Consider the following 12,205-nt stretch of genomic DNA (forward strand, 5'->3'; position numbering starts at 1 on the left):
GGCCAATCAAAATTCATCTTTTGATTTTCAAGGGGAATATTTACATTGCTGCCATTCTTGCACTGTTAATGGCACAGATTATTATACAGATAAGTGGGTGGAGCCTAAAAAAAGCCAATCAGAATTCACCAGTTGATTTTCAAGGGGAATATTAAAATTACTGCCATTCTTGCACTGTTAATGGCACAAGCCTCAAACTTGATACAGTTGGTCATTGGGTCACTGGGGTTCAAATTCAGAAAAGGGGATAGAGCAGGCACGGGCAAACTTGGCCCTCCAGCTGTTGAGGAACTACAAGTCCCACAATGCATTGCAGGAGTCTGACAGCCACAGTCATGACTCATAAAGGCAAATGCATTGTGGGATTTGTAGTTCCTTAACAGCTGGAGGGCCAAGTTTGCCCATGCCTGGGATATAGCCACAAACCGCCAATCAGATGTGTTTCATTTCACTGGGAAAATACAAATTATTGATGCCAAGGACCAAAAGCTCACAAAAATGGTCATTGAGTGACTGTGTGTCCAGGTGACAAAAAGTGGGCGGAGCCAAAACCAAATTTCACTGGGAAAATGTACACTGCAGCCCTTCTTCACTGTTAATGGCAGGGTTCTCAAACTTTGCCAAGATGGTCACTGGGTGACTGAGATAAATATTCAGGGAAGTGGGTGGAGCCTATCATAGCCAATCAAAATTCACCTGTTGATTTTCAAGGGGAATATTTAAATTGCTGCCATTTTTACACTGTTAATAGCAGATGCCTCAAACCTGCTATAGTTGGTCATTGGGTGACTGGGGTTCAAATGCTGGAGAGGGGCGGAGCCACAAACAGCCTATCTGATTTGTTTAATTTCTATGGGAATATACAAATTATTGATGCCAAAGACCCCAAAGCCAGGGGCGTAGCAATAGGGGTTGCAGAGGTTGCGACCGCATCGGGGCCCTTGGGCCAGAGGGGCCCCGAAGGGCCCTCCCTCAACTACAGTATTAGATCTCTATTGCTCCTGTGCTCATAATAATGACTTCTATGGATACTTTGAATAGTGGTTATCATTAACAAACTGTTCCATCCTTCTTGCACCTCTTCCATCCCCTTCTTGCACCTCTGCCACTGTAGTTGCCATTGGTAGGTTTTGGTGCGCCGTATCAATTGTTATGTATAGAGTGTTTGGGGGGCCCCATTGTAAAACTTGCATCGGGGCCCACAGCTCCTTAGCTACGCCACTGCCCAAAGCTCACAAACTTGGCCATTGAGTGTCCGTGCATTAGGGTTAGAAAAAGTGGGCGGAGCCAAAACCGGTCAAATACATACACGGGCAGGCAGTTCCAGGTCATTAGTGGGCGGAGACAAATACAAATTTCACTGGGAAAATGTATACTGCAGCCATTCTTACACTGTTAATGGCAGGGTTCTCAAACTTTACACAGTTGGTCACTGGGTGACTGGGTTTAATATTCAGAAAAGTGGGTGGAGCCTACAAAAGTGAATCAAACTTCACCTATTGCTTCTCAAGGGGAATATTTAATTGCTGCCATTCTTGCACTGTTAATGGCACAGGCCTCAAACCTGCTACAGTTGGTCATTGGGTGACTGGGGTTCAAATTCAGAAAAGGGGGTGGAGCCAGAAACAGCCAATCAGATTTTTTTTTCATTTCAATGCAAATTATTGATTCCAAAGACAGCAAAGCTCACAAACTTGGTCAGTGAGTAATTGTGTGTTAGGGTTAGAAAAAGTGGGCGGAGCCAACACTAGCCAAATACATTCCCGGGCAACGCCGGGCAACCAGCTAGTATGAAATAAAAAAAAAGTTCTAAAATAAATTGGCATGAAGTACAGAGCAGAATTCCATAAATTATTCAGGATACTCCCTTTTACATTATTTATCCTGTTTTCAGCACCAGAAACCAGGGCCGGGCCGAGGCATAGGCTGGAGAGGCTCCAGCCTCAGGGCGCAGTGTAGGAGGGGCGCACAATTCATTCAGTTGTCATTGCTAATTGTGTATGAAGCAGAAAGAAATAAGAAAAGGGGATACATGGAAGTGACTACAAGCCAGATAACTAGATATTAAGGTGTTGGGGAGGTTGTGGGCCCTGTGGCCCTCTTAGTGTAATAGTAATCAGTGTGTGACGGCTGGGGTGGCAGGGATGGGGGAGGAGCCTCTTAGTGTAATAGCAATCAGTGTGTGATGACCGGGGTGGGAGGGATGGAGGGGCGCACTTTGGTGTCTCAGCCTTGGGTGCTGGAGGACCTTGTCCCTGCTCTGCCAGAAACACTTCCTATATCTATACACTGCGTTCCAAATTATTATGCAAATTGTATTTAAGTGTCATAAAGATTAAATATTTTGTTTTTCAATTAAACGCATAGATTGTATTGTGTCTCAGGGCTCAATTGATCACTGAAATCAATCTCGGACACCTCCGATAACTAGTGTGCCAGGTGAGCCCAATTAAAGGAAAAACTACAAAAAAGGGTGCTCCACATTATTAAGCAGACCAAATGAGAAAGATAAATAATCTCTGTGCTGCCGAAAAGTGTGAAATAATCATTTGTACTACATGGGATGTTAACCCTATGTCTGCTTTCATGAAAGCAGGAAGTAGACACATTGCAAATTTATTGCAGGATTTGTATCAGCTGCAACAGAGAAATGTTCAGGTCCACTTTAAAAATACTTACCAGATTTGTTTCTGTAGGGTTTGAAATAGGAACTCCAGTGAAAATAATGTGATAAAAAAAGTGCTTCATTTTTACAATAATTATGTATAAATGATTTAGTCAGTGTTTGCCCATTGTAAAATCTTTCCTCTCCCTGATTTACATTCTGACATTTATTACATGGTGACATTTTTACTGCTGGCAGGTGATGTCACTGAAAGGAGATGCTGCTTGCTTTTTTGGCAGTTGTCAACAGCTGTTATTTCCCACAATGCAACAAGGCTCCCACAGTGTGATGACAGTACCTCAGTGCTGTGAGGCGCTGACATCATTTGTGGGAGGGGTTTCTTTCACCACAAAATTAGGCATACAGCGCCCCCTGATGATCTGTTTGAGAAAAGGAATAGATTTCTCCTGGGAAAGGGGGTATCAGCTACTGATTGGGATGAAGGTAAATTCTTGGTTACGGTTTCTCTTTATGTAACCCTGAACTGAAAATAAACTATGAAGTTAAACAATTGTATCTGTTGTTCTAATCCTGAACAGGACTTTCTTAGTTTTATTTTGATTTTATAGGTTAAAAATATAGGTTTAAAGTGTTGACTGGTTTCAGTGAATAACTGAAGTCTTTGTTTTTAATGTTTAGTCCCATACAGACAAATGATGACCTATTAAACTTGTTATCTGTTCCCGGCACTTAGATGTGCTATTCTCAGACACACAGGAGTTGTATGCCCTGTAATTAGTTCTCAGTGAGAGTCTGCTGACTGGCAGGGAAACTGGGATTTAGAGACCTAGATTGTAATTCATGAGCTAAGAACAGACAATGTGCTTGTCCATAAAGGTTGGGACTCAATTCCTCAGGCTACAACTTAGGGCTCAGTTCTGTACAGATGCATTGCTAGGCCACAGCCTTGCATTCATCCTGCTGCCATGTATGTTAAGTGTTTGTGTATGTACATGTCTGTGTGCACAATGTGTGGGTATGTGTGTTTGCAAAGCATGTGTGTGCATGTGTACAGTGTGTGAATGTGTGCAGTGTATGTATAATATGTGTGTGTGTGTGTGTTTGTGTGTAGTGTGTGTGTAGTGTAGTGTGTGTGTGTCGTGTCGTGTGTGTGTGTAGTGTAGTGTGTGTGTGTAGTGTAGTGTGTGTGTGTAGTGTAGTATGTGTGTGTAGTGTAGTGTAGTGTGTGTACGTAGTGTAGTGTGTGTGTGTGTATATGTGTAGTGTAGTGTGTGTGTGTGTGTGTAGTGTATTGTGTGTGTGTGTGTATATGTGTAGTGTAGTGTGTGTGTGTGTGTGTGTGTGTGTGTGTGTGTGTCGTGTCGTGTGTGTGTGTAGTGTGTGTGTGTAGTGTAGTATGTGTGTGTAGTGTAGTGTAGTGTGTGTACGTAGTGTAGTGTAGTGTGTGTGCGTAGTGTAGTGTGTGTGTGTGTATATGTGTAGTGTAGTGTGTGTGTGTGTGTGTAGTGTATTGTGTGTGTGTGTGTATATGTGTAGTGTAGTGTGTGTGTGTGTAGTGTAGTGTGTGTGTGTAGTGTGTGTGTGTGTGTAGTGTAGTGTAGTGTGTGTGTGTGTGTGTAGTGTAGTGTGTGTGTGAGTGTAGTGTGTGTGTAGTGTAGTGTGTGTGTGTGTAGTGTGTGTTTGTGTAGTGTGTACGTGTAATGTAGTGTGTGCGTGTAGTGTAGTGTGTGTGTGTAGTGCTAGTGTAGTGTGTGTGTGTGTGTGTGTGTGTGTGTGTGTGTGTGTGTATATATGTGTAGTGTAGTGTAGTGTCTGCAGTGTAGTGTGTGTGTGTAGTGTGTGTCTGTGTAGTGTAGTGTAGTGTGTGTGTGTGTGTGTGTGTGTGTGTGTGTGTGTGTGTATGTGTAGCGTAGTGTGTGTGTGTGTGTGTCGTGTGTGTGTGTGTTAGTGAAGTGTGTGTGTGTAGTGTAGTGTGTGTGTGTGTGTGTGTAGTGTGTGTGTGTGTGTATGTGTAGTGTAGTGTGTGTGTGTGTGTGTGTATGTGTAGTGTGTGTGTAGTGTAGTGTGTGTGTATATGTAGTGTAGTATGTGTGTGTGTGGTATAGTGTAGTGTAGTGTGTGTGTATGTGTAGTGTAGTGTAGTGTGTGTATGTGTAGTGTAGTGTGTGTATGTGTAGTGTAGTGTAGTGTAGTGTAGTGTGTGTGTATGTGTAGTGTGTGTGTAGTGTAGTATGTGTGTATGTGTAGTGTAGTATGTGTGTGTGTGGTATAGTGTAGTGTAGTGTGTGTGTGTGTGTAGTGTAGTGTGTGTATGTGTAGTGTAGTGTGTGTGTGTGTGTGTTAGTGTAGTGTGTGTGTGTGTTAGTGTAGTGTAGTGTGTTTTTACAACGACCGTCTATTTTTTGAGCGGCTATCAATCGTTTCCGTGATCTTACGACATGGGTACAGACGCAGGATCACATGAACGAGGTTTAGCGATGCGCGCCAATAACAACTGTCACAGTGGATCGGATGTTTAAGATTCCCAACAACTCTGCGTTAAGTACCACAATCACTTGACTTCCCCTTCGCACCCATCGTTTATTCACGCATGACGTTGCACATCCTGCAAGCAGAAAGAGGGATCGGGGATCTCTCATCGTCGAGGGACGTCGCTGGATCCATCTTACTGCGTCGCTATTGTGATTATTCAGCTTTAGAAAGATCTGAGATTCCCCCTGCTTCATATTGTTTGCGCATACTTTTTTTTTCCATAGAAGCCTGTAAAAAGTCAACATTGTACACCTGCTCTAATATTCCAGACTTGGCCAGCTTCTCCGTGCCTCTCCCAGCCACTCTATTGCTTTCTATCAAGATGGGAAATCTTTGCACACCTATCTGAGATCTGTCTTCAGGTCTGATCACTGCTCTCTGCACATCACTTCCTTTTCCTGTCTGTGCTCAGGAAGCAGGAGGCACGGCACAGGAAGGGGAGGGTCAGTATTGCACACGTAATAAAAACAAGGAACACCAAGAGCCCCAATAGTGTAATATGTACTGGTAAATGGTTACTAGATAGAGTAAATATTAATACTCACAAACCAGGGTTACCATTAGGCAACCACTGTAAAGGCAGGTGGTGAGATATTCCTGACCCCACTCAGGAATAAGAAGTCGCTCTCTGTAGATGAGAAAAAGGGGGTTCAAACCTCCACCCAGGGTGGACTCAATATTATGCAGGAGAACAGAGGTGCCAAAAGGATAAAAGGAAGCTAAATGAGCTTAAAAACCAAATTCTTGGTAAATAGAGGAGGTAGTGGTGGACTTACCTCCTCCAAGTAGACACACAACGACTGTAGTAAAGACAGTCAATATATTTGATTTATGAACTCCAAATATGCAACGCATTTCGCAGGTTTGATCCCGCTTCATCAGGCAATAACAACGGAGCAATAGCATATGTGGTCAGTAGAAGAGCCAGGCACCTCTTTTATCCTGTTGGCACCTCTTTTATCCTGCGTAGTATTGCACACGTATCTGAGATCTGTCGTCAGATCTGATCACTGCTCTCTGCAAATTACTTCCTTTTCCTGTCTGTGCTCAGGAAGCAGGAGGCACGGCACAGGAAGGGGAGGGTCAGTATGGAACAATGATCAGACCTCACTATGGATCACAGATATGTCAATTAAACTATTATACAAGATCTTCTCAAAAAATTAGCATATTGTGATAAAGTTCATTATTTTCTGTAATGTACTGATAAACATTAGATTTTCATATATTTAAGATTCAAATACACACAACTGAAGTAGTTCAAGCCTTTTATTGTTTTAATATTGATGAGTTTGGCATACAGCTCATGAAAACCCAAATTTCCTATCTCAAAAAATTAGCATATTTCATCCGACCAATAAAAGAAAAGTGTTTTTAAAACAAAAAAAGTCAACCTTCAAATAATTATGTTCAGTTATGCACTCAGTACTTGGTCGGGAATCCTTTTGCAGAAATGACTGCTTCAATGCGGCGTGGCATGGAGGCAATCAGCCTGTGGCACTGCTCAGGTGTTATGGAGGCCCAGGATGCTTCCATAGCGGTCTTAAGCTCATCCAGAGTGTTGGGTCTTGCGTCTCTCAACTTTCTCTTCACAATATCCCACAGATTCTCTATGGGGTTCAGGTCAGGAGAGTTGGCAGGCTAATTGAGCACAGTAATACCATGGTCAGTAAACCATTTACCAGTGGTTTTGGCACTATGAGCAGATGCCAGGTCGTGCTGAAAAATGAAATCTTCATCTCCATAAAGCTTTTCAACAGATGGAAGCATGAAGTGCTCCAAAATCTCCTGACAGCTAGCTGCATTGACCCTGCCCTTGATAAAACACAGTGGACCATCACCAGCAGCTGACATGGCACCTCAGACCATCACTGACTGTGGGTACTTGACACTGGACTTCAGGCATTTTGGCATTTCCCTCTCCCCAGTCTTCCTCCAGACTCTGGCACCTTGATTTCCGAATGACATGTAAAAGTTGCTTTCATCCGAAAAAAGTACTTTAGAGCACTAAGCAACAGTCCAGTGCTGCTTCTCTGTAGCCCAGGTCAGGCGCTTCTGCCGCTGTTTCTGGTTCAAAAGTGGGTTCATGCTTCCATCTGCTGAAAAGGTTTATGGAGATAAAGATTTCATTTTTCAGCACAACTTGGCACCTGCTCACAGTGCCAAAACCACTGGTAAATGGTTTACTGACCATGGTATTACTGTGCTCAATTGGCCTGCCAACTCTCCTGACCTGAACCCCATAGAGAATCTGTGGGATATTGTGAAGAGAAAGTTGAGAGACGCAAGACCCAACACTCTGGATGAGCTTAACCATCTTAGCGGTATGGACGAGCTCAGCTCGTCCATCACCGCCGATGGCTGCCGCTCAGGCCCTGCTGGGCCGATTTTGACGAAATAAAGAGCAGCACACGCAGCCGGCACTTTGCCAGCCGCGTGTGCTGCCCGATCGCCGCCGCTCTGCGGCGATCCGCCGCGAGCAGCGGCGAAAGAGGGTCCCCCCAGCCGCCTGAGCCCTGCGCAGCCGGAACAAATAGTTCCGGCCAGCGCTGAGGGCTGGATCGGAGGCGGCGGACGTCAGGACGTCGGCTGACGTCCATGACGTCACTCCGCTCGTCGCCATGGCGACAGGAGAAGCCAAACACGGAAGGCTGCTCATTGCGGCCTTCCGTGTTAATTTTGGCCGCCGGAGGCGATCGGAAGAACGCCTCCGGAGCGCCATCTAGTGGGCTTTCATGCAGCCAACTTTCAGTTGGCTGCATGAAATAGTTTTTTTTTTATTTACAAAAAACCCTCATGCAGCCGCCCTGGCGATCTTAATAGAACGCCAGGGTGGTTAAGGCCGCTATCGAAGCATCCTGGGCCTCCATAACACCTGAGCAGTGCCACAGGCGGATTGCCTCCATGCCACGCCACATTGAAGCAGTCATTTCTGCAAAAGGATTCCCGACCAAGTATTGAGTGCATAACTGAACATAATTATTTGACTTTTTTTGTTTTAAAAACACTTTTTTTTTATTGGTCGGATGAAATATGCTAATTTTTTGAGATAGGAAATTTGGGTTTTCATGAGCTGTATGCCCAAATCATCAATATTAAAACAATAAAAGGCTTGGAACTACTTCAGTTGTGTGTATTTGAATCTAAAATATATGAAAGTCTAATGTTTATCAGTACATTACAGAAAATAATGAACTTTATCACAATATGCTAATTTTTTTTAGAAGATCCTGTACAGGGATGCAGAGATATTACAGTACAATATATGAATTTGTAGTGTTTTTGAAATCACAAATGTCAGATTAGAGGTCAAATGTTTTCAGTTTTTCAGGGTTAAATGTAATGATTTCAGGACTTGCAGATATCGGGGAGCTGGCAGCCTGTTTGTGGCAAGAATTCACTTTCATCCTTTGTATTCATTATAGAAAAAGTTACTAAAGTTAAAGACAAAAGATTTTCGTTTTTCATTAGCGTAGAGTCTATGTTGGGATGCATTAAGTTCCTTATTGGCATTCCACTTTAGCTGCTTGTGATACATCACTATAAGTACATATTTCGGCACCAGCTGAGGTCATCTTAGTCCCACCGAGGAGATTAAACATTGAACGGTTTTTCCACATTATAAGAGAGATGCTTACGGGAAGCTGAAAAGACCGAAGAAGGGTTCTTGTGCTCAATTCCTGACTCAACTGTGTATGAGTTGTTTCAGTAGTAGTTTATGTGATCTGCAGAGGCAGGCCATGGGTGCACCATACACTGATAGCACACAGACACAGGGATCTTCAGGGGCGGGCCACGGGGGCAACACACACACTGATGGCACACAGACACAGGGATCTGCAGGGGCGGGCCATGGGGGCAACACACACACAAACACACACACTGATAGCACACAGACACTGGGATCTGCAGGGTTAGGCCATGGGGGCAAAACACACACTGATAGCACACAGACATTGGGATCTGCAGAAGCAGGCCATGGGTGCACCATACACTGATAGAACACAGACACTGGGATCTGCAGGGGCGGGCCTTGGGGACAACACACACACTGATAGCACACAGACACTGGGATCTGCAGGAGCGGGCCATGGGAGGGGGCAATACGCACACTGATAACACATAGACACTGGGATCTGCAGGGGCGGACAATGGGGCAACACACACAGATAGCACACAGACACTGGGATTTGTAGGAGCAGGCCATGGGGCAACACACACACACTGATAGCACACAGAAACTGGGATCTGCAGGGGCGGGCCATGGGGGCAACACACACACTGATAGCACACAGACATTGGGATCTGCAGAAGCAGGCCATGGGTGCACCATACACTGATAGAACACATACACTGGGATCTGCAAGGGCAGGCCATGGGGGTAACGCACACACTGATAGCACACAGACACTGGCATCTGCAGGAGCGGGCCATGGGAGGGGGCAACACGCACACTGATAACACATAGACACTGGGATCTGCAGGGGCAGGCAATGAGGCAACACACACAGATAGCACACAGACACTGGGATCTGTAGGAGCAGGCCATGGGGCAACACTCACATACCGATAGCACACAGACAATGGGATCTGCAGGGGCCGGCCATGGGGGCAACACACACACTGATTGCACACAGACACTTGGATCTGCAGGGGCGGGCCATGGGGGCAAAACACACACTGATAGCACACAGACATTGGGATCTGCAGAAGCAGGCCATGGGTGCACCATACACTGATAGCACCCTGACACTGGGATCTGCTGGGGCGGGCCATGGGGGCAACACACACTGATTGCACACAGACACTGGGATTTGCAGAAGCAGGCCATGGGGGCAACACACACACTGATAGCACACAAACACTGGGATCTGCAGGAGCAAGCCATGGGGCAACACTCACACCGATAGCACACAGACACTGGGATCTGCAGGGGTGGGCCATGGGTGAACCACACACTTGATAAAACACAGACAATGGGATCTGCTGGAGCAGGCTGAGGGTGCAACACACTGATAGCACACAGACATTGGCATCCGCAGGGGCGAGCCATGGGGGCAACACACACTGATAGCACACAGACACAGGGATCTGCAGGGGCGGGCCATGGGTGCACCATAAACTGATAGCACACAGACATTGGCATCCGCAGGGGCGAGCCATGGGTGCAACACACACTGATAGCACACAAACACTGGGATCCGTAGGGGCGGGCCATGGGTGTACCATACTCTGATAGCACACAGACACAGGGATCTGCAGGGGCGGGCCATGGGTGCACCATAAACTGATAGCACACAGACATTGGCATCCGCAGGGGCGAGCCATGGGGGCAACACACACTGATAGCACACAGACACTGGGATCCGCAGGGGCGGGCCATGGGTGTACCATACTCTGATAGCACACAGACACAGGGATCTGCAGGGGCGAGCCATGGGTGCAACACACACTGATAGCACACAGACATTGGCATCCGCAGGGGCGAGCCATGGGTGCAACACACACTGATAGCACACAGACACTGGGATCCGCAGGGGCGGGCCATGGGTGCACCATACTCTGATAGCACACAGACACAGGGATCTGCAGGGGCGGGCCATGGGTGCGCCACACACTTATTCACATTGATACAGTATTTGGTCCATATGAATAAAGAAATATTGCAATCTGAAAAGAATTAATAAATAATAAGTTAAAAAATCCACTGTAACAAACAACACATATCTCCTTTATAAGGAACTCGCAGTAAACAGTAATTTAGCAGAATCAGTGGGAGAAGATTGGATTCTGCTTCCATCACCGATTTGACGCCTCACATGCAGAGATCAGATCACGTTGGGGACGGAGGGGAGACGGTTACTCTGCCCATCGCTTGACTCTGAATGATCCCAGCGACAATCGCTGCACGTTCCCCCGTGATAAGCCGGTAATTACAACAGGAGGGTATCAGAAGTGAGGGCCATGGTGACAGTAGTTTGATGATGAATTTATGTGTTTGGGGTTTGCGTTTCCTCAGTCTGCTGATCTGTGTGACAATGTCGCCTTAGGCATCGCCAGCGAGGCAGGAGCGTAGTCTTCTGTCACACGGCTGCAGGGAGGCCACACAATCAGCTTTTACCAACTTTGCTGAGAAAACGCTTTAGTTAAGGGGAAAAAAAATGATCCAACTTTTTCCTCCCTGTAATGAGATGATCTGCTGGAGACTGATGGGGTCCAGCTGTGCAATTGTTTGCAGAGGCGCGCAAAAACGTGTCAGAAAAGAGAAATCTCAGTTCTGCAGGAACAAAAGACTGTGAACCTTGTTAAGCTGTTTATTTTAAACTGTTAAAGTGGACCTGAACTCTTGCACAGGACGGAAGGTAAACAGAGGGAAATGCACCCTGCCATGGCAGAGCAGATAATTTGTAAACACAGGATGTTAACCCTATGTCTGCTTCTATGAAAGCATGAAGTAGACACACTGCAGATTTATTGCAGGATTTGTAGCAAAGAAATGTTTTTCTTTAAAGATTATTATGCTGTTGCCTAACTTTTACAGCAGAGAAGAAGTACCGGCCCGCTTTAAAGAAAAGTTTTGACTTAAAAATTGTAAAAGGTTAGATACTAACCTCTGATTTGCAAAGATGTACAGAGGCGCCAGAAGAATAAAATGCACTAAAATCGTCTAAAACGGTTAGGAGGCGGTGGTGGGCCAGTCACTCCAAAACAAACGCAATGCTGTCGATTGAGGTAATAACGATTTATTCACATACTCCAAAAAACAATTGGCAACGCGTTTCACGGGCAAAGTCCCTCTTCCTCAGGCAGTAAACAACAGGAGTATCATGTGATTTGTTCTGCTAAACTTTGTTGGCATATCTTGTGTCTCTTTGGAGGGGATAAGTGCACCACTGCCTCCACAAATGTTAAACTTTTTGGACATTTTTATTCTTCTGGCGCCTCTGTATCCCTGTTATATTTTGCACCCCTGGTGCTCAGCTATATTATAATCAAGTGCCTAATACCCAATTACAATAACCTGGCGCCTATACGATAACCCGGTGC

The sequence above is a fragment of the Hyperolius riggenbachi genome, chromosome 8 (genome assembly GCF_040937935.1).
Source record: "Hyperolius riggenbachi isolate aHypRig1 chromosome 8, aHypRig1.pri, whole genome shotgun sequence".
Taxonomy (NCBI): Eukaryota; Metazoa; Chordata; class Amphibia; order Anura; family Hyperoliidae; genus Hyperolius; species Hyperolius riggenbachi.